At 50.0% G+C, this 23,806-nt stretch overlaps 1 long non-coding RNA gene across 1 annotated transcript in view; it reads left to right on the top strand.

Annotated features, from left to right (window-relative positions):
- Positions 1 to 23,806, top strand: part of LOC138487792 (uncharacterized) — a 141,905-nt gene that overhangs the window by 80,027 nt on the left and 38,072 nt on the right. The window contains exon 2 of the long non-coding RNA XR_011274547.1: positions 1,571 to 1,683. This is a non-coding gene — a long non-coding RNA (uncharacterized lncRNA). The remainder of the gene's footprint in view (positions 1 to 1,570; positions 1,684 to 23,806) is intronic.

Below are 23,806 nucleotides of genomic sequence, written 5' to 3'. Positions count from 1 at the left end.
AACATATTGGTGGTTGGAGAGGAGCCAGGCTGTGTACCTGTTGTTCGCTCTTGATACTTATTAAATCTCTAGTTTAATCTCTATGGCCTCTGATTTATCAAACTACCCCTAAAGCCAGTCCTGAAAATGGTTTCCTTTACCTCTGGCTACCAGAGCCAGTTGACTTCGTTTCACCAACTCTTTTTCTTTTAAGATAGTAACTTGTGATGTTTAAATTAAAACAAATTCATTCATATAGATTTTTTAGAGGCATGAAGCCTCTTGAAAGATTGGTTTGAGAAAATATCATAAGTGTTGTTCAAATATTTTTTTACAATTCATGTAATTGAGCAGACATCACATATTACAACTTTCAATTACCAGTACATCAATTATTGAAAAATTACACCAATCTAAATTTAGCGCAGAATTAATATAATTGGAGTCCAAGTAAACATACTTTTCTTTCCCAGAATCCTTCAGTAGTAATTACAATTAAAGGCTGATCGGCCGTGTTTTCAGGATGTTATGATTTATATAAATCAGCTGAAAACCAGTAGGTAAAGTATGCAGCCTTTATATCTTCCACAACCCAACAGATAATCCTTCCAAAAATCAGTAACATTAGCTTATATAGTGATCTATTGAGCAGCTAAGAATTCTATTCACTATTTGTATCAAACCTAAATGGTTTTCCATTCATAAGTTATGAGTGTTTCTTAAGCAATACAACCTGTTATTTTTGTTTCTTTATACCGTCTGTCGTTTTATGTGATGTTATGTAACCACTTCATCATTGATGGGTGAACACATTAATATCATGTGTTGTCAATACTCTTTGTATATTATTAACATGTCATTTTTACTAATGTGCAGATTTATAAATTCATTGTTTGGGTATGGCTCATGCGTTAGCTGGTTTTGCCGTTCATTATTAATAGTATGGAGGACGGGCGAGGCGTGGCCCAGCCAGATATAGGCGGGTGACCAGAGATCCAGTAGAGGAGCCGATTGCCTTGTCATGGTTCCACGGTGTGGCCGTTCCATGTGGTGAAGGCTGTGGAACAACAACTACGAGCTCACTGTGTGCTGCAGCTGCAGCGGTTGACCGGTCATTACAGCCTACAATACACTTCACCTTTGATTACAGAGGATCCTGTGCGAGAGACAGGTGCGCCTTGGTGGGGGCGGAAGTGAAGTTGGGGAAAGGACAATGTTCAAGCGAGAGCCAACCCCTTCCTCACTTACACCCCCCCCCCACCCTCAGAGGTCAGACACATTGGAGGCTTGAGGTGTGTGACAGATATTGTGGAACAGCTACAGAGCTGTGTAGATAACACATTACTGCAAAAGAAGGCAAGGAGGTTGCCAGAACCAAAACAATGGCTTGACAGGGATGCCCTGGTGTGTATTCACTTATAAATACCCTATAGTCTACTCCATATGCACCCAGTGAGACAGTTGAGGGTCACTGGGCTGAGCCTCCATATTTCCAGGAAGATCTGTGAATTCTAGCGCTTTCTCTCGCATGTTCGCGGGTGCTTCATGACTACAATGCTCATGGTCTTCCTTTATTTTTTGCCTGCCTCAGTGCATCTGTCCTATTGGAAGGAGGGCCTGACTGGCCCGTTGCAGCGCTAAAGAAGCCAGAAAAGACACCGTCTGCTCCTGTCTATTGGCACCTATCTGCTGCTAGGCCGCCTGGTGAGTTTGACATGCTTTGTGCAGTGCTCCATTCTCACTCCCCTCTTTCTTTCCATCTCTCTGCTTCCCTCTATCCATGGTGCTCTCCATCTCACCTGTTTACTCTAACTGCTACTCTATCACCTATCCAACCTTCCTTTCGAAGCCTGGAAGGCAAAAGTTCAAAAAGCATCTCCAATCCAGGCTTGCCCACCGCAGACACCTAAGTCAATGCTTCTTCCAGGCAGGCTGTCACTGAAATCCTCTTTGTCGCTCCCCCCCAGACCTACGGATTCCACATATGGTCTCTGTCCTCTCTCCTTTCTCCTCGTCTCCCATTAATGGAGGCACCAGATGGGAAGTACTCTTGGCAGGCTTCTCATCCTACAGGTGCATCATTAATGCCTATCACAATGGCACTGTCATGTCATGGCCCAGGCCTCTCAGCCCAACCTTCCACTTCGTGATAGGCATCTTCAATCTCTCATCAACTTCCTCCCTTCTCCCCCTCTCCTCCGGTGTCTATCCACCTCCCCCTTCTTCACCTCCGATGGGATACAACGCCCCTATACCCTCCTCTGAAGACCTTCAAAGGTGGATACCAGGTCCACCTAGGTACCCTCAACTCTTGCCCTGCCGTCAAACATGTTCTGATATCTGTCTCCTTCTCGAAGACTTTAACCTTGACATTCTCACCCTCACTGAGACATGGTTCACTGCCAGCTCTGTCACTGCTTTTCACACACTCATCCCTGAGGGTTACACAATCCTCTCCAAGCCCATGCCTATCCGGTCTGGAGGCGGAGTGGCCTTGTTCTTCCCTTACTTGATCCCTGCCAATATCATTCTCACTCAGTCCTACTCCTCCTTTGAATGCCTTGTCTGCAAGCTCAATTTCTCTCCAACCCTTTTGCTGACTCTCGCCACCATCTACAGATTCCCTGGTCCGGTTGCCCTCTTCCTCTCTGAGTGGTCTGACCACTCCTCTTCCCTTCTTGCCTCTACCTCCAAACCTCTCATCCTCTGTGACTTCAATATTCACCTTGACTCTCCCGAGGTGGCCACTGGACTCTTCCGCAACCTCTGCAAAATGTTTTCCCTCACCATTCATCCCTCTGCTCCGACACACACTGCCTGACATACCTTGGAGGCTCTCATCTCCTCAGACATTCATATCTCCAACCCTCTCACTACACCTCTCCCCTGGTCGGACCATTCCCTCCTGTCTTCTCATCTGGATCTCTTAGGTACCCCTGCTAGGCCTATGCCTGCACTGCCTGTCTCCTTCTCCATTATGCGACTGATGAAGTGAGTGTCAGTTGCTGCCTTTGCTGCCACCTTCATTCCCCCTCCCACTCCTTCCACGGACTCCCACACTGATTCTGCCTTTGCAAATCTTCACCTTTCTATCACCAACACCCTGGATATTCTTGCCCCTGTCATGAGGATCTGAATGAAGCCTGTCTTCAAGCACAACACCTGCTATGACTCCAACCTAGCCTCTCTGAAACACAAGTGCAGAGTGGCTGAGTGGAAGTGGCGGGCATCAGACGCATCCTCTGAAAAACGGACCTGTCACCTGCTCCAAAGGCAATACAGACTTTCCATAGGCTCGAAGAAGAGAGCTCACATCCAATCCCGCATCTCCGGGGCCACTAACAACTCTGGTGAACTGTTTAAAATCTGCAAGGAACGCACCAATCCTTCTGCAATCTCCACATCTCCCCTGCCATCCCTGACCCTCTGTATCTCTCTGGCCTCCCACTTCCTTTCCAAAACCCAGGCCATTCTGTCCTCATTCTCCTCTACCCCCCTTCTGCCTCCCTCCCCAGCTGTCATTTCTCCCTTGACTCCCCTCTCCCCTTCACTACTTATCTCTGCCTTTTCTCCCATAGCACCAGATGAGGTCTCTAGACTAGTCTTCTCTATGAAAGTCTCCTCCAAACAGGTGCTCCCCTGCTCCTCCTGAACTATCAAGGACAACATTGCCTCCCTTGTGCCTTCGCTGGATGATTTCTATAACCATTCCTCCCCTCTACTCCTCAAGCACACCCTTGTACATCCCCTCCTTACAAAGCCCTCTTCTGACCCCTCCTGCCCTGCTAACTATCGCCCTATCTCCATTACCCCCTTCTTGGACAAAGTCCAGGGGAAGCTGGCAATCTCCCAATTTACCCAACATACTGAATCTGTCAGCTGTCTCTACGACCACCAGTCTGGCTTCAGAGGTGCCAGAGGCACGGAAACTGCTGTACTGAACATCCATGATGACTTGCTCTCTAATCTTGACTCTAACTCTCCATCTGTTCTTCTCCTCCTGGATCTTTCCTCCACCTTCAACATAGTCAATCATTCCACCCTGATAAATCGGCTCCTTCACACCCTTGGCATCACAGGCCTGGCACTGGACGGATTGACCTCCTTCCTCTTCAACCAACGTTCCCAAGTTCAACAGGGCACTTTTCTCTCCCCTATCAGACTCCCCACCTGCATTGTCCCTCAAGGCTCTAGCCTCTCGCTGTTGCTTTTGAGCATTTACCTTGCACCCTTGGCCCACTTGATCACTTCCTTCTCTCCTCACTTCCAGTGTTATGCAGACGACACACAGCTCTCCTTCAAGCTTCCCTCATCTTCGTCCTCTTCCTCCTCTCTCATCCCTGACCCACCGACTGCCATTCAGTCATGGTGCACTGCCAGTGATCTCAGCCTCAATGCCAGTAAGACTGAGATCCTTTTCATTGGGACCCCAGCTCCCACCTCTCCCCCCTCCCTCTGGCCACCCTCTATGGGTCCCCTCCACTCACCCTCTTGTTAGGCAAAAAACCTTGGTGTCATCTTTGATTCCTCTCTCACTCCTTCTCTCCTCACATCGCAGACCTTGCCAAGAAGGCCCACTATCAGCTGCACCTCCTCAGAGGTGTTATCCCTTTCTTCACCTTCCCCCAGAATCACAATGAGCCTCATTACGAGCTTGCCGGTCCAGATACAATGGTACTGGTAAGCTTGCCGGTACCGTTGCATCCGGACCGGTAAACTAGGAGTTGTGCTTGCAGGTGCCTTTCATTCCGCCAGGTCTGACCTGGCAGAATAAAAGGCACCCGCGAGCATAGCATGCCTGTAGCACAGGCACCGTTATGTGCCGTGCCGGTGCTACAGGCATCCCCATTCCCATTAAGCCCTATGGAGCTCAAATGGGAATGGGGATCACCGGATTCCAGCATCCGCGAAAGGGCATTTACCGGGTCCGGCTGGAATACCCCGGTAACTGCCCATTCGTGGGTGCTGGACTTTCTTGAAAGTTTGGAGGTAGCCTTGCCGGTTTTACCGGCAAGGCTACCACAACCTTGTAATGAGGCCCATTGTCTCCAGAGCTCTGGTCCTCTCTAGGCTTGACTACTGTAACAGCCACTTCCTCAATCTTCCTTCATCCGCCCTTCATTCCCTACAACTAATCCCAGGGACTGCATCTCTCCAGCCCTAATTATTCTCCCCTGGCTCCTGGTTGGTGCTAGGATCAAATTCAAGACTCTCTGCATCATCCACAAGGCTTTCTGGGGCCTGGGACCCTGCCACATCCAAATCCCTCTCCCTAAATACCTCCATGCGAGAGCCCTTCGGTCTTCTAACTCCAACTCTCTGTGAATAAGATGCTTCTCTAAGCAAAGTGTGTGGGCTAGATGCCTCTCCTACGCAGGAGCCTCCCTCTGGAATGGTCTCTCTGCCCCTCTCAGGCTTGAGCCGGAGCTCCTTAAGTTCCAGAAGGTCCTCAATACCCTCCTTTTCTCCTCCCCCTTTCGCTCTCCACCTCCCATGCTACCACCTTCTTCTGCCTCAGTGATGTGCTGCCTGGTTCCCTCTGAGTACTACAGGGCACCAGGCCCCACTGCCCAGTCCACCTCCCTTCCCAGCACGTACCTGCATTCCCTGACACTTGCCCTCTGGCCTCCCATTAGCACTTGCATTTTGCCTCTTCACCCTTTTCCCTTCCCACCTTAGCACTTTGTTTTTGTGCAGATCGGCACTTCCCCCGTTTCCCATCCCTCGCACTTCTTGTTCTGCACTTGCACGATCCGAATGTCACATGGCACAGTAGGACCATTTGTTGTATTTTTCTCCCTCTATCCCCACCCCCTTTTTTTGTCTTGTGGCGCCTTAAAAACAAAATTTGTTTTAAAGGCGCCTTACAAATAGCTAATAAATAAATAAATGAAATAAAAAAGTACTGACTTAAATTGCCCCCTGGTTTCTATGACTGGTGCTATTATGAAATTACACCAGTACCTATGATCACTAGCAGTTATTCTGTATTTATGGATCTTGATCACGGATGCTTTCATGCAATTAGATCTGGGATCACAAACACCATCCCAAAGCATAGTTTTGTGATTTACAGCAAGCTTGGACTTTTATTATATGATGCACAAATGCACAAGATATGTATGCAAGTGGTGCAGAGTTCAACCTGCATGTCTGTTAGCATCTTGTCATATAGGGTTTGTAAGAGACCCTATAAAGGAGCAGAACACAGCCTCAAGATGAGCAAAATACAATAATGTATCAATTATATATAGGAGTTGCTCGGAAACTTTTATACCTGTTCTTGCAACCCCATTTATAATCCTGGATTTACATATATCACTGCATCAAAAATAGGGGACACTTCATTCACCAGCATACACAAGAAATGTATCACAGTCTTCATTATAATGATCCAGCGCCAGTAGAACAAGCAGACCCAGCCAATTAGCTAAGTCAGGTAATTAAACTGTACCCCAATCTTCTTCTTGCTCATCACAAGAGCTGGCGGGGGCCTAATTTACTGACGCTTTTACTGAGTGAAGAGGATGTACCTTTACCAAATGTCATTTATTGTCACGATGTAGACACAAACCTAGACATTTTATATAACCTCGGTCTTTCACCAAAAGGGGGCCTCTTACATAACCAATCGGCATTGGCACATCTACATCAGATGACAGCTCCACGATTGAGTCTGCCTTGTCTCAGTCCTTTAGGAGACAAATATCCTCCCTGATTCGTCTCCTCTCACACTTTTGTGTGCACATTCAATCCGAAGGTTCAACTCAGCTGGTACTCAAAAGGTTGGAGCACGCCCACTCTTGCCAGTGCATCCTGCATTTCTAAGACCACTTATGAACACACTATATAGTTTTCTTTCTACTCAGTAGATTTCAACAGCTAACCACCTGCATTTTTAGCAATTGAAGGAGCATCCATGTGTCCTGGTTCCAAGTCACGTAAACCTTCATGGTTCAATAGCTGGCATCTTAAACATCTGGTGAAACCTTGACAAAACGTTTGTAGAATTATCTAACTGTAGATAATAAGTGAATACCATTAGCATAGTGTTGTGATGGCTTCAGTGTAGAGTGTGATGGGGTCAGGGATCTAAAGTGGAATGTGGCCTCATGGAGGTTCTGGAGGTGACGGTTGGCCAGAGAGTTGAGAGTTGCTGGATGGGTGTGGGGAAGCCCAGTGTTTCTCCTTTATGAGTCTATGGGCCTCATTACGAGGTAGATGGTAAGGGATTACCGGCACCGGTAAGGACACTGGTTCCGGTAATCCCTTACCACCCTATTCCGAGGTCCCTTAGCGGGTCGTTATGGAAGAGACCCGTTAAGGGACTTCAGAGCTAATAACGGTACCACAAATTGTGGGCTCGAATGGGAATGGGGAATGGTTCCCGGAATGGGGATTTACCGGGTCCTCCAAGGTTGAAATAACCCGGTAAATCCCTATTTCGGGACCATGGCTACCTCCTACCTCGTAATGAGGCCCAATGTCTGTGTGCCCCTTACAATCCCTATGTATCTGGAAGAGTACAGGACCAGGACAATAAAGAACCTATAACCGTACCTGATGACTGCCGGTCCTTCTTCACTACACTGGTGAAGAGGATGGGATGGTAGGCAGACAAGTCGCTACATCTGTGCTGCTGGGGCGGATGCAGCTGATTGAGGACACTGCCCCCGTCGATTTCTCCACACTCAGGTGGGCACTGCGGTGTTCCGACGCAGCTGTAGTTGGAGGGTGCCGAAGTCAGCTGTAATGGTGCCAACGCAGCATGTTGTGAGTGAGCAGCAGTGAGACTGGAGCTTAGCTTGGTGATTGGAACTGTCCCAGCAAATTGGTACTCCTGTGAACGTGCCTGGTGACCTTGCTGATCCCTAGCTAGCGCTGGCGGCTGGGAATGGAGACCAGGTCGGAGCAAGTGTGTGGAGAGCACCCATTAAGTCCAGAGGGTGTTTGCATACTCCATCTTCCTAGTTGCAGTGGACCGGAGGGCGAGAAGGCGACATTGAGGCACGGCTGGGGAAGGACGGAGAGCGGAGGGACGTCCGAGAGCCGAAAGGCGTCTCTGCCCCACAGCTGCAGAGGGCCAGGAGGAGAGTGTGCACCTTTCCTTGACAACGGTCAAGGACCCAGGTGTGTTGGACTCAGGAGAGCCAGCCGACACCCGTGGGTGCTCTGGCTCATTCTGGGACTTGGGCAGTGTGGGGGAGAGAAACGTCCATGAGCACAACTCCAGGTGGCATGAGAGGCCGCGTTGCAGGAGAAAGGTCCATTGTTGGACCTTTGCAGGACTTGGCGCGTGTGAGATAAATGATGATGTCACGTTAGTGCGGGGCAGTGGGCCCTAGTCACGTAATTGGCCGTTGGTGCACCTGCGGTTCATACCCTGCCCACGGCGTCATTTATGTCACTGTGTTGGCCCGCCTCGGGTCACCGGCGCGGGCCACAGCAGATGTCGGGCTCACCCGACTGGAGTCCTCACGCTGCGATCACGCAGCCCACGGTCAGCTGGGATCACCCAGCTGAGCCCGGATCACCGGACTGCACAGTGGCTGTTGGGATCACCCAAAAGGTGGCAGCCACAGCACTGGGAGCACCCAGTGAGGGCTGCACAAAGGTTGTGGTCACACTACACCCACGCACACACAAAATAGACACAGACACAAGTTACCGCTTCCTGGAGCTCTGCTGCACTAACTCTTATGTGCCAGCAGAGCCCCTTTATTAGAGGAGCATCATGACGAGGTCATGATGCTACCTCACGCAGGAAAACTAGCACACACAAACACATGAGCATTGGGCCACTCATAAGATCCCTCCTTTATTATAATTTAAAGAAATCACAGCACACTGCAAACGGTGACCCCATACGGGATCTAAACATATGTTGAATTCCAGTCCTCTCACCCATGCTTTCCGAGTAAACTATTTAAACACTGCAACCTAACAGGTGTGCTCCAGTCCTCACACCGCAAAGGGGGGCCTGACAGCAGGCTCCTTAAATCAAAAGATGCCCGGATCGAATGGGCCGCTGACGCCGCTGCAGGACAAAAAGAAGACATTTTCCTCCTCTTCTTCCTTGGCAGTCATACCATTCCCTCCTTTGGTCTTGAGCCACCTGGACCGCTGCCACTCTGGGGGTCTTTCTCCCCCTGCTCCCTTTCAATTTGGGCTGGCGGACGTTGGGGCGAGGCACACCCGTGCGAAGTGATCCACCTTCCCACACCTCCCACAGATGTGACCCTTAGCTGGGCAGTCTTGTGGATGTGGAAGATCCCACCCGCACTGATGGCATATGGTGACAACGGGGGTCTCTCCTTGGCCAATCCCCTCTCCTCATCAGCCTGCCTCCTTGCCACTTGCCGACGGCTGACACCTCCTCCAACTTGACCCGTTGCATCAGGGCCTCCAGCTTGAGGTGCTGTCTGGGTGAATCCATGGCCGAGGCCCGCACTTCTGCCAGCTCCTGGGCACGGCCAGGTTCTAGTATGCGTTTAAGGGTTAGCGCTGGGTCCCTCAGGACTTGTTTGTGCAGCTTCGAAGAACTGCAGCCGTAGATGATCTGCGCCCTGATCTCGTACTCCTCAAAATTGCTCAGCGCACAGGAAAGTGCAATGCCCCGCAGCTTCCCATGAAATGCATCGAGGCTCTCCCATTCGTGCATCTCATCCTGAACCTTTCATAGGCCCTGTTGACCATGGGCCTGAAGTACTCGTTCAGGGCTGCGATGGCTGCGCCATAGGACTGGTCTGCGGGCCGTAGGGTCCTGAACAGCCTCTGGACAGCCAGTCCGGTGGAGTACTTTGCTCTGTCCTTGATTTCTACTGCCTCGAAGTACAGCTCCAGGTTCTCTACCCAGGCTGTCCACCGGGGCCCCAGACTGGCAGGGAAACCCACAACATCGAAGGGATACAGGGGTGCAAGCTGCGCACACTGCCGGCACACCAGATCATTCTCTTCTTCCCCCATGACGGGTACCGGGCGTAGTGCAGTTTGCACTCACTGCTGAGGGGCCCCTGGGGCTGGGCTTGGGTGAGTTACAGTTTTTTTTAGAGGGCGCACAAGCACTCCTTGAGGAGTCGCAACCCTTGGGAGGGTCTGGGCAAACGTGTAAACCTCGAGCGGTTGATGACACCCTCCGCCCTCATAGTGCCGGGCACTGGGGCCCTGCAGCCCTCTCCAGTGGATGAACAGCCTCCTGCTTTTTGCCATAGTAGAAGGGAAGAGAACCACTGTTGTTTTCTTTCATCCCCCTTCCTTTGCTGTCGGCTTGTTGTTGCTGGGCCACACCTTGTGCCTAGGGTGACCAGATTTTCTAAAAAAAAAACCCGGACGGTCTATGGAAATAGAAGTAGGACTAAAGAAAAATACACATTCGACTTTAGTCCTACTTCTATTTTGTTGGCCCGTTGCGGGGGCCATGGAGGGGGTGTGCTAACAGGCACACTCCTCGCATTGGAGGAGAGCGCTGGGGAGGGGAAGGGGGAGGAAATGGGGGCCCATTCTCACAGGAAAAGTTGCGCCGGGACCCGATTTCGGGATTTCGAAATCGGGGCCCGGCAAAAAAAAAACGGCAAAAAGCTCTGTAATCAAAACCCCGGACGGGGTTTATAAACTAAAAAAACTCCCGGGACCCCGGGACGTCAGGTGATTTCCCCGGACTGTCCCGGGAAAACCCGGACGTCTGGTCACCCTACTTGTGCCCCTCCTCTGGGCCAACTGCCTCGTGTGCTCTCCCTTCACTCACCGCCACGGCCCGGATCTATAGGCCACGCCCCTTTTCTTTGTTCATGGAGTACGTGATGATGCCACGCCCCCTGCAGGCCGCTCCGCGGGCCGGGCCTGAAACACACGGTCTTGAAATCAGACTTCACCTGCCGACCCTGGTCGCAGTGGGGTGTCTCTCCTCCCCGGTGCTGCTGCCTGCCCCGAGGTCGCACTGCTCCTTGGCCACCGCGGGCCAGACGGAGGGTTGGCTTTGCCCCCTCCTTTGTTCGGGGCTGGAACAGACTCCTCCCTCACCGTCCGGACCCCGCGGCCAGCACTGCCGCTTGCCCACACATGCGGCCCATGCTGCAAACGGAAACCGGTGGCAAACCACACTCGCTGGCACCAGGCGACCTGTATACCAGGTCCCTGGGTCACTAGCGGCTCTGCAGTCACATGGCTGCGGCCGCTTCCTTCTCCACGCACGCGGCCCGATGCCGCCTCAGCTCCAGAACGGGCCTCCCGAGGCCCATGTAATTTGCACACACTGGGCCTGGACCGCCCTCGTCGCCAATGTGGTGGCTCGCCTCCGGTCACTGGGGTGGGCCACACCAGATGTCGGAGTCCTCATCGAAACCCGACTGTACTCCTCACTCTGCGATCACGCAGCCCACGGTCAGCTGGGATCACCCAGCTGAGCCCGGATCACTGGACTGCACAGTGGCTTTTAGGATCACCCAACAGGTGGCAGCCACAGCACTGGGGGCATCCTGTGAGGGCTGCACAAAGGCTGTGGTCACACGGCACCCAAGCACACACAAAATAGACATAGACACTAGTTGCCACTTCCTGGGGCTCTGCTGCACTAACTCTTAACTGCCAGCAGAGCCCGTTTTATTAGAGGAGCATCTTGACGAGGTCATGACGCTGCCTCACTCAGGAACACTAGCACACACAAACACATGAGCATTGGGCCACCCATAACAGTCACGTGCAATGTGAGCAATCTCACGACAACGCCATGCGGAGTTACCGGCGACGGATGTAATTTACGAGAGCGAGGTTTGGGTCTACATGTGACCAGCGGCGGTGCCCGGGCCGGAGAAAAGCAACAAACGTGTTTGCGGTGTCGTATTGTTGACGGAGTTCATGAGAGAATACGTGAAAACCTGCGAAGACAAGGAGTGGCTAATTTCTTTATATATTTGGATGATGTGCTGGGAAGTTTTCTGGTGCCACCTGCATGTGATCAAGGGTAGAGTCACGTTATCTTAGATGAGTGTCATGAAGGTGACGAACGGAGAGCGCAGCAAGTGGAGGAGGCACCCCGATAACCGGGGCAGGGGCCTTCCTCCTGGACGCTCTCTTGCCCCTCCCCCCCAGGGGCAGGGGAGAGGGCGGCAAAGGAGCCAGAGGAGAGGGCGACAAGAGCCCGGGAAAGCCCGCGAAGGGCAACAAAGGAAGGAGGCGGGGCTTGGGACATAAAAGCGGCGGGCGCCCGGCACAGGGGCACTTGCAGCTCTTCCAGCAGCTGGGCGCCCGCCAAAAGTGGAGGACTTCGTTTTCGGTTGCTGTTTGTGAGTCGGTGATCCCGCGATGCTGTGGCTGCAGGAGTGCTTTTTTCGACCCAGAAAGACGAAGAGTGGCGATGTTGGGGCGATTTCCAGTGAAGGAGTGGATGGTGTTCCAGCAAGGAGATTTCCAGTGAAGGAGTGGATGGTGTTCCAGCAAGGAGTATGCGTCGGGTAAGGAGCGGGGTGGATATAGCGCCATATATGCGCTGTTGTCGCTTCAGAAGTAGCTGGGTGTGCTCTCCGTATTAATAGGAGAGTAAGGGAGCGGGTAGGAAATCGAGGTTAGGTGGGTTGCTGCAGGGGTTTAAGTTTTAGCGCTTTTGAAGCGGCGGCGGGCGCATATGGGGTTAATTCCGTGACGATCGGTCTCCTCAGTTCATAACCCCTGTGCTACTGAGATAAATCAAAAAAGTGTTCCTGTGTTCAGAGGAAGGGTTGGAATTTTAGAAACGTTTGGCAATGGGAACATCCACTCGAGAAGAAACGCGTCGTAAAGTATCTGTTTCAAGTGGCACAGCGAGTAGAGCGCTCGCGTTGACATCGGTGCAGAACCTGCTAACGCAGGTTCGAATCCCGGCGGGGCCAAACTCAGCCTTTCATCCTTCCGAGGTCGATAAATGAGCACCACACACCATGGGTAATAATAAGAAGCGCTCAGATACCTGAGGGTTCGTAGCGCTATATAAGTGCCAAATTATTGTTTTCTTCGCGGGCACATAGAGCAGAAGCAGGCTGCCCTCATTACTCGAGTTACCCGTTGTTATGTTTCCAGGTGCAGCGTCAGCGGTTTGGATGGCCTCTTCATTATGTGGGTCCTAGTGGGGTCGTGTGGCGGCGAGCCCGATTGATTTTTTGTGCTGCAACACAGCAAACCTAAATGTTACTCGGGCTTGGTTTTGGGTCATTACATCTCCGCGCTGGGTCTACGTCACTCCGGGGTGTCTGTCCCCTCGGGGTACGCGCTCGTATTAAACGACAATAAGGGAGCTGGTCGGCGGTCGATCTTATGGGAATTGCCGCAGGGGTTTAAGGTTTTAGGTGCTTTTGATGCAGGGTGTCCAGTCCAACAGCTCAGTCGGGCGAAGCTGCGTTAGGGCAATCGTTGCGGAACTAAGTAGGAGTATACAACTAAGGAATAATTGTGGGAGTAGTGGTCCGATTTCGCACATTAATAAGCGCTGCAGCAGAACTTGCGGAGTAAATTACATATGGCACCTTAGGGGTCGGACGTGGGTACCGATCTAATGCCCACCCAGGTGACACATTTTAGGAAAGTTGGAGTTGGGAGCTGAGGTTGTCCGCAACACGCAGATCAGGCGGGTGGTTTCTGTTAACACAGCACTGGGTGGGTTGTCACACACGAGTGGTCCCGGTGGCCTAATGGATAAGAATCTGTTCTCCTAAACCGGCGGTGGTTCGGGGCAATTTGGTTTTAAGGCGGCATTCTTACTTTATAAGGAGGAGGATAGCTCAAGGGGTAACGTGCTCACCTTGGGAGCATGACGGTACAAAGCACTCCAGGTTCGTTCCGCGCATAGAAGCCCCTGGGTATTAAACACGGTATGAGTAACCTAACATAGGTCATACACAATTATTAAGAGGTTCTAGAAAGGCGGGCATGAATTCTTCCATTGCGGTTGTGCGGGCAGTAGTAGTTGTGGTCAACTGGTTTAGTATTGCAGGCACGGGAGGGGCGTCACGAAAGTGACAATGCGTAGAAGCTACTATGGTGTGTTACTTCACTGTGCGCCTAGCAGTTTTGACCAGTTACTGTACGGTAGTCGTTAAATTGCACAATTTACGACACATGTTACTGTCAAACGCCTCCTTGGGAACTATTTAAATTGTCGGTACGAAAAGGAAAGATCTGACGTTTGCAACGGCGGGACAAGCAGATACGACCCTTCCCAAGGGATGGGGGAGGCCTCTGGGCAGGGACTACAAAAGGGCACTATAAACAGTATTGAATGACGCCTTACATTATGTGTGGGAGCGCCACGAGGCAGGTAGCACCCAGTTGCGCTGCAAGGATTATGGCATGCCTCTTTCCAACGTTAGGGGGTGCATCACGAGGCAGCGGGGACAAAATGTTGTTATTAAGCATTATAGCTGGACTCTGGTGTTGGAGCACCACGAGGCAAGATGGTAGGACTGAGTTGCATGATGGTGCGACATGGGCACAAATGTGGGCTAAGAAGTATAGCAGGGACGTAATAGCAAAGTGCGGGGGAATTTTATGATAGGCCAGTTGTAACGCACCGGTACGCTAGTGTTTTTAAGGCGCGATTTTGCGTTTAGGGGTGGCCTCTCCCCCCATGTTTCTGTAGCTCAGGGGATCAACAAAGATATTGGGGTTGTAATATAACTGGTCAGTTCGCTACTTACAGCGGTATAAGCAGGTGTGATGTGCATTTGGGACGAAACAGGGCGAGCTTTTCACTTACGAGGGTTCGCTTAGGGTCAATGGGCAATGCACAGTATGGTATAGGCGCAGTGTTCGCTGGTATGGTTGGAGGCCGTGATTGCATAAGGAACGGATAACCCCTAAGGTTGGTGTGGCAATGTTGTACCTTTACAAGTGAGGTCCAGGTACGGGCACAGCTTTTAAGAACTGCTGCAATACTTGCGGGCTGAAATGAAATGGGGTCAGTGGCCGTGTTTAGGAGTTTGCGTTTAAGGTTTTGAGCCCATTTTGGTGCATTATGGGAATGGTAGTTGGGCACAGGATTGGTATCAGATTGGCTTTTATTCGGTAAATTAATTTATGCCAGACGCAGTCATGGCCCTGGCCGGGGTTTAGTGCCCTGTATACCTGCAAGACTAAGTCCCAGAATGCGTTTAGGCATTTGCCATGTGCATTTCTAAGTAAGGCGGATTTCATGCAGCTGCTACGCATTGGTCAAGGTGCTCTCTATTGTTTTGGAAATGGAAAAATGGCGGCTTTACAGTGAAGACATTTTCTTTCATTACACAGGCATGGGATTGGTTTTTCCAAAAAACAAAAGTAATCAGAGTTGGTTTCCAGTAATGTCCACACGAATAATAGGGAATACTTGCTACGAATAGGGATTTTCTGACCATTGATGTTAGTAGGTGCAAACATGGTGTAACTGCCTGGCCACGGGATATGGTTGCCCGTGGTATTACTGTACATTGATGGTAACAGGTGTACGCACAAGGCCATGGAATATTGGGGTATTTACTAGCCATCGATGGTAGCAGGTGCAACAAGGGTGCATGGCCAGGGGATTGTGCCTGGCGTATCCCTTAGGCGTATACACAGCCCACAACTGTTGGGTTTGAGAGATGGGTGTGGGTATATCTCCTGGGTTGAGCGGCTTGGCTTTACGGCAGGGGGGCATATGGCCAGGCAATTGGGGGGACAGCCCCGGGTACTGTTGCGTGGGGGGGGCACTGCTGCGCGTAGTGAGTCACTGGTCCCTCCCGCGGGAGGTGAATAGTTAAGTACATTTGCCATAGCACAGCAACGTGCGGAACTCGCGTGTCTGGACTTTTATGCAACATCCAAGAAAAATGTTAGGGTGCATCTGGACCGAGTAAAGGTTTCTTAAAGTGGGTTTCTACGTCTTTAGGACAGGATAGCGTGCCACAGGACTTAACATTCTTTTAAGAGGCACAATTACTGAAAGATTAGCGGAAACATGGTGGGTGGATAATAAAATTATGGCTAATAGTATAGGTTGTATGGATACAAATAAGCCCCACTTCTGGATAACGAGACTACAAATACCAGAATGCAATTCGGCAGAAGGCTGTAGCATGGCCTGAAGTTGTTTAGATATGGGAGTACTTAGTAGTTATGAGGAAGGTCGAGGGATAATAGGCTGGTTGGTTTTCAGGAGCCATTCGAAAGGGTTTTCCGGGAGGCATTCCTTGGGGGAGATGATCCATACGGACAGGTAGCGATTGCACCAACCAAGATTTCCCGGAGATGACAGGGTGGTCAATTATTCACTCAGCTGACAAAGGCATTTATGTATGAGGGAAGGTACCTATCCACGAGGCAATGCTTTTGGGACACAGCCTACAAGTGTCCACAGTATGCCTCATGTCTGCATTGGGTGGATAACAAATTGTTTTCTGTTCAAATACAGGCAGGGGTGTCTGGTGTGGCAACGAGGGCTCCGCTTCCTCGAACAAATGGTGTTCTCTCAGCCCAAAAACATCTGCAGGGGCAAGGTGGTATCAGGCACGGAGGGTTGAGAGAGTCGTGTCTACGAAGGAGATGGTTGGACAAGGCAAGGAACGGAGTCGGACCAGCCCCCCTGGGGAGCCTGAAAGAACAGGGGCGTCTGGTGGTGGCAACGAGGGCTCCTCTTCCTCGAGCAAATGGCACCCTCTCAGCCCAAAAACATCTGCAGGGGCAAGGTGGTATCAGGCACGGAGGGTGCAGGGAATTGTGTCCACGAAGGAGACGGTTGGGCAAGGAACGGAGTCGGACCGGCGCCTCTTGGGAGCCTAAAACGGCAGGGGCGTCTGGTGGGGGCAGCGAGGGCTCCGCTTCCTCGAGAAAATTGCGCTCTCTCAGTCCAAAACACCTGCAGGGGCAGGTGGGTATCAGGCATGGAGGGTTGAGAGAGCGGTGTCTACAAAGGAGGTGGTTGGACTATGCAAGAAACGGAGTCGGGCCAGAGCCTCTTGGGAGCCTAAAACGGCAGGGGCGTCTGGTGGTGGCAACGAGGGCTCCGCTTCTTCGAACAAATGGCTCTCTCTCAGCCCAGAATCACCTGCAGGGGCAGGGGGATAGCAGGCACGGAGGGTTGAGAGAGTTGGGGCTACCAAGGGATGGTTTGAGGAAAGGGGAGGCAGTTGGCCTCAAAGCGGTGGTCAAACCGGGAGCCGGTTGTGCAAGAGCAGGTCAAGGTATGACGGAAAGAGGGAGGGGACTGAAGTATCCCTAGATCAGGCACAACGGGCAAAGGTGAAATCCCTGGTCAAAGGAGGATAGACGGAGTTGCACCGGGCAGCAAGGTGTACTCAGAACTGCTAGAACTACAAAATAGGAAAAGGGGGAGCCACGGTGGGCGGTAACCCACCTTTGGCGTGGCGGGTTGTGGCAACCTATGATAAGACAAAGACTCCGAATGAGCCATTGCTAAACCGGAAGGGGCTTCGCCCATTCTAGACAGCGCCTCCTGGGAGCCTAAACGGCGGGGGTGTCTGGCGGTAGCAATTGGGGCTCAACTTCCCCCCAACAAACGGCGCTCCCCCAGTCCGCAAAGACCTGCAGGGGCAGGCGATTTCTCAGACTCGAAGGCCTTGGGGGAGTTGTGCCTGCAAACAATATGGAGGTAAAGGGGGAAGCAGGACGAGGAGCAGTCGCCACACCTTTTGGAACTAATTTTTAATACCTGTTTACAGTGGTTATGTATATGTAAAAATAAATCTGCGGCCTTGTTATGCCAAATCAAAGGAAATGTCTCATGCAGCACCTTACTGGAGGGGAAACGAAAGGGGCTGACAAAATGAGTAATGTTGGATACAACGGCATAGCTATTGGACAAATGCCCAGGTTATGAAGGTGACGAACGGAGAGCGCAGCAAGTGGAGGAGGCACCCCGATAACCGGGGCAGGGGCCTTCCTCCTGGACGCTCTCTTGCCCCTCCCCCCCAGGGGCAGGGGAGAGGGCGGCAAAGGAGCCAGAGGAGAGGGCGACAAGAGCCCGGGAAAGCCCGCGAAGGGCAACAAAGGAAGGAGGCGGGGCTTGGGACATAAAAGCGGCGGGCGCCCGGCACAGGGGCACTTGCAGCTCTTCCAGCAGCTGGGCGCCCGCCAAAAGTGGAGGACTTCGTTTTCCCACCCTCCCACCCTACAGTTATGACAAAGCCTGGACGTCGTTGTCGCAGGATGGACAGGCGGGTTGTGGCAACCTATGATAAGACAAAGACTCCGAATGAGCCATTGCTAAACCGGAAGGGGCTTCGCCCATTCTAGCCAGCGCCTCCTGGGAGCCTAAACGGCGGGGGTGTCTGGCGGTAGCAATTGGGGCTCAACTTCCCCCCAACAAACGGCGCTCCCCCAGTCCGCAAAGACCTGCAGGGGCAGGCGATTTCTCAGACTCGAAGGCCTTGGGGGAGTTGTGCCTGCAAACAATATGGAGGTAAAGGGGGAAGCAGGACGAGGAGCAGTCGCCACACCTTTTGGAACTAATTTTTAATACCTGTTTACAGTGGTTATGTATATGTAAAAATAAATCTGCGGCCTTGTTATGCCAAATCAAAGGAAATGTCTCATGCAGCACCTTACTGGAGGGGAAACGAAAGGGGCTGACAAAATGAGTAATGTTGGATACAGCGGCATAGCTATTGGACAAATGCCCAGGTTATGGGCCTGTCATGTTGTTGTGTTTATGTTGTGGCCCACGTTAGGGGTTTAGGATAATGTTTATTGCCCAAGGTATAGCAGGCGGTTGATGTCGTTTAAGGCCGTGTCTGTTATCCGTGGTGTGTCATTTTGTGGCCTTTGTTTCAGTTTGTAGTAATTATTGTACCTTTAATTCCATGTGGACGTTGGTCGGGATCGTATTCTTGCCAGTAGCGGTGAAGATTTCCGTTTTGCGGAGTGTGGACTTGGGTTTTCGCGCTCATTCATGAACATGAGGGTGCGTGGGCTGGGGGCTTGAACATGTTGCCAGTGGGACATGGGCCGTCCACATTTTTGGAGACCAGGGTGTGAACATCGTTACTCGATTCGAAGAGGGAGTCCTTAAGGTGTTACATTTTTGATGAAATGCATATATATGTTTTCACATTTCGAGACGAGGGTGTGAACATTTTTACTCGGACTTTAGGAGGGAGCCCTTTAGTGTGTTCAAGTTTGATGAAATGCATTTGTGTGTACTGTATATGCCATCAGTTTTCCAGTTGTGGGCTTGCGAATGACGCGTTCCGTGAGCTCTGGTTCTGTTTGGAATGGCGTAGAATGGATGACCTAGTTGAGCGTTTGCGACGGCAACTTAGGGTCGATGCTCGTTTTAGTTTTGTGTTTTGCGAGGGTGTCTTCTGCGAATCAGTGTTTGTTGGGTTCAAGTGGAGCAAGGATGCCCTGCTAATTGGTGTTCATTATGGATTACAGTTGAGCGAGTTTATACTCTCCCAATGCGTTTTCATGGCTTAAAGGGAGCAAGGTTGTGCTCCGCCAAAAGTGTTATTGGAAGTGTTCCCTGTTGCAGCACCGGGTGTTTGTACCTCTGGGGTTAGGGGTAGGAGTACTAGGGGAGGCATGGTAATCCCGGGTGGGATGCTCCGCTGTTTCATCAGGTGGTGATCAGTGTTTATGCTCCAGGATGGTAGTCCCTGGTGGGATGTTCCTCAGGTTCAAGAGAAGGGGGCAGTGTTATGCTCCAAGTTATGGTTGTGCTTCTTTTGAGGTGTTTTTGGGCGTTGGGTCCCATTAGTTCTTACCGCCCTTATTCTTGGTGTGAGTCTCGAGTAAGGTGTTTCCCAGTTACTCACTTTCCATGTATTGGAAGTCGTGTTATGCCTTGTGGTGTAGGTTGTGCATCAGGTTGGTGCAAGATTACCAGCAGTGTGGCATCTTTGGGATAAATCTAATGAATGTAAAAGTTAACTGAGTATCTGCAGGAAACGCAGAATGACGACCTTGTTATACCAGAGACACTTGTTATGTTATGTTCAAATGAAGGATGTTTTCATCTTCATTGTAAAATCTGTGAGAGTAAGGAAATGATAGCGTTTATAGCGTCTATGAAATTCTACTATTAAATTCTACTATTCAATTCTACCATTAAAATGATTCTAAGAATTGTAATATTGGATGGTGAAAGAGGCTCACCTTCTGTTATGTACAGGACGGTACAATGGAAAAAAGTAGCTGTTATTATTGAAGAGATGTGTAAATAAAGGAGAAGAGACGTGTCGGGGATTAACTAAATCCTGATCGATCTCAAAACTCTCTAAGGATCCGGAAAATAAATGTTCCTACTTCTACTAAATGGAGTTGCGTGTATGTGGCAACTTCTCCTTCAGTGATTATCAATAGGACGCCATGTAAACGTGCTATAAAATATTCACTTTATAAGTATGGTGTCATTTGCGTTTAATGCGTGATGTCATTAAATATAAGGCATAACGAAATGAAGACTTCGTTCGTCAGGACTAATTAATGAATACAATATGCGATTACTGAGAGTCTGTCATCTGAGGCAAGTGTAGATGATTGGATATATGAAGGGTAATATATGGTATAGATGGCCCTAATAAAGTGTGCTCATTATGAATATGTTCCTAATTCTGTTGACAGTGTCATGTATGGCATGGTAGAATGTCAAGGACTAAAGAATGGAGAAAATGGTAAATTAAGTTATTACACACATACAATCTGTATCCCGAAACGCATTGAGCCATGGACCTCAAGATTATATTGAACTGAACTAAGGATCATATGTTTGTTATATATAATCACATGGCAATATTAAAGCTAGATCACAGCCACTAAGCATTTTATGTAGCACAACGGTTTGTGTACAGAGAGTGCACATACTCTGGGTCAAAGGTATAAATGTAGACAGTGCACTAAGTTGCCATAGTGGGATTTTCACTTGACCCCTGCTACATTCGGACTCAAAGTAAATAGACACTTGTTATTTCAAATGTCAGCTTAATCTAGACCACAGATGTTAGTGGGATCCCTCAAGCAAGGCATGTGCCCTGGCTTTGGCCTGTAGAAAATGGAAACCAGGGTTGTTGGAAAAGATGGCTAGATGCCTCCCTGAACCAGCCTAGATGTGGTAGGAGTGGAATCTGAGATCAGTAACATCTTTCAGTGGGCTGTCCTGATGTTGGCTATAGGGATTCTGGAAGCTCTTGTCTGAGCTTCTAGGTTGGAGAAAGCAGTGGCCACTATGGCTCCATTTTCCTCTCACCGTCTTCACACATTGACTAGAGGTGGCACAGGATGTAGCATTAAGCACTGGGAGGGAGACAGGCTTGGCTGGTAATGGCCCGCTAGCCGGACCATGGTGGGCCTGAGCAAAGCCTTGCAAGGCCTTAGGGCCATTAATAGTCAACCGGCCCCCTTGTCAGGTGCTTAGCACTATTAGCCTCTTGGGGCTTCATGCAGGGTGCTTTCTTCCCTCAGAGAAGTGCGATACGAGCACAAGCCCAATTCCCTGTGAAAAAAAGAATAACCAAGATGGCCACCACATAACTTGGAAAATGACATAAGCTCCTTTTCTATGTTGCTGGCAGCTATCACTTAGGTAAGCAATGTGTGGTGATGGACCAGAGCAAGAAATAAAGGGAGGGAGATGGGGGCAAGGTATTCAGGGTACAAGGCAAGTGGTCAAAGCGAGGGGAAGCAGGGTTGGGTCCAGTGGGGCTCGGAAAGAAAATGCCAACTGCCTGGGAGTGGCTCAGCAGCTTGTCAAGGAACTCTGGCTTAATTTATACTTTAAGCACAAGCCCACTTTCCCAGCATCCTGATTGGCTGCCACCACTTCCCCAGGTGCTAATTTAAGACCCTGACCACCCACATGAGCAAAAGAGCAATAATTACTAATGCACTTCAATTCAGAAAGACCTTTAACATCACCAAGAGGCTTGAAAACAACCAACAACCGTCACATTTGTTCCCAGACTGCCACTCAGCCATGGAAGATGGTTGAGTTGACTTGCTTAAAAAATCCTGCATAGCTGCTCCTTCACTGGGTCTCCATGTTCTATTATGTTCCATGTCAAATGAAAGGTCATCAACTGATGGCGGGCCGCAGGTTGTACTAGGATCAACTGGGATCTCCAACAGCGATAGAGCACATTAATTAGAATAAGAGCCCAGACAATGGGCTCCAGACCACAAATTGGCGTAGGATCTCCGAGGCCATGTACGCCACGTACATTTCTGGCTACTCCAGTTGCAATGCACCGGTTCACATGACTTCAGATTTATATTCTCTGCATTCCACACATCAAATGAATAAATTATATATCACAGACAGCTTGCTCTTTATTACAAAACACTGGTTTCAATGCGCATGGACAGCAAGCAACAGAAGCAAATAAAGAGATGATACAGTGGTGCCCCTTCTCGCCTCCCGTTTCCACCTGAGAGAACAAGAAGAGCTCAGCTGAACTCTGGAGCACAAGTGTAGTGTGAGAAGCAAGAAAGCTATTTTGTCTTTGAAGGAGATGATGATACTCCTGCTGAACAGCCTCACCAACCTCACAGCCTTCGAGGAAACCCACGCCGGACACTGGTGGAGTGATAGCGAAGTTCAAGAATGGTGGCGGGGACGTAAACAGGAATCACCCAGCTAAAGGAGGCAGTCACGATTACTGCTATGTGATTGCCTGCAGTGGGGGCCTTGGGTGTGTGCACATTGTGAGATGATCTTCTAGTGCCTGCTCAGTTACCTGACTGTTCTACGTGCCTTTTATGGTTCAACCAATTCTGTGTGTCTGGCTGTTGATGGGTTGTTTCAGAGAGACTGTATGTCATTGCCTACCTTTGTGTAATGTTTTGCTACTTCTTGTGTAAGGTCTCTGTGACTGCCTGGGTACTACTACTCTCTGGACACTTTTATTTGTATTTTGTATGCCAATTCTTGTACTTTGGGAGTTTTGTATGATCTAGGATGATGTATGATTTCTTCTTTGGTTGGCTGCTTGTATAATTGGTATGTTAATGCCTGTTCATAAGTACTTTGGGATATTGGTGACTTGGTTCGGTAGGGCGACTTGACCATTGTTTCACCCTGGCTGCTTGTTCATGGCTTCTCTCTCTCTGACACCTGTTTCTGCTGGTCTATGATTTTCTGTGTATGACTACTTTGTCAATGCTTGTTTACTGTTCTGCAAATGCTTTGCATGGCTGTTCAATGGCAGTGTGTGCTCAGCATCTCTGTGATTACCTGTATATGCCTTCTGAGGTTGCTTTTTATATTTTTACAGTGATTGCCGGTGTTGAACAGGCATGACTGCCTAACCTATGTGGTACTAGTGCACCAATTGGATTCTGGGCCAGGTTCACAATCGAACTCCAGTGGATCCCCCAAGCATGACGCAGTGACCTGGATACCAGTGTTCACACAGTGAGGTTGGGAGACACTTCTTCAGACGGTACCATCACAGAAGGTGCATAGGGTGCAGGGCCCTTTTCTTGTGTTGTATGTTGAGGGATCACATGAAATATAAAGAAAGGAAGGTGTTTTATGGTGGTCGCTCTCTACTCTTATCAGAGTTAGCTAGGGGACTGTCCTGAAATAAAGGACCCCTGCTCTCACAGTTGTTGTTTCTTAAAAAATATGAGTTACTTTATTGTACATATAGTAAACAAAGATTGTATATCATATGAAGTACACATTTGGAAACAGCACCAAGACAGCAATTATGCCCACATAGTGTTCTTGGAACCTGAATGTGGTACAGTGTACATACAAATATCGCCACTCATATATTGCCCTACATGTTTCTGTCCCAATAATGCCCTCTCGTGCTGGACATTCCTCTGGGAACAACATTGTCAACAACTGTGTAATAGACTTCTCGATGAGTAGAACATGTGTACTGAA

The sequence above is a fragment of the Ambystoma mexicanum genome, chromosome 9, assembly GCF_040938575.1.
Source record: "Ambystoma mexicanum isolate Mex_15411 chromosome 9, UKY_AmexF1_1, whole genome shotgun sequence".
In the NCBI taxonomy this organism is placed as follows: Eukaryota; Metazoa; Chordata; class Amphibia; order Caudata; family Ambystomatidae; genus Ambystoma; species Ambystoma mexicanum.
Note: the sequence above shows the minus strand (reverse complement) of the source record. Positions and strands in the feature narration are given on the sequence as shown.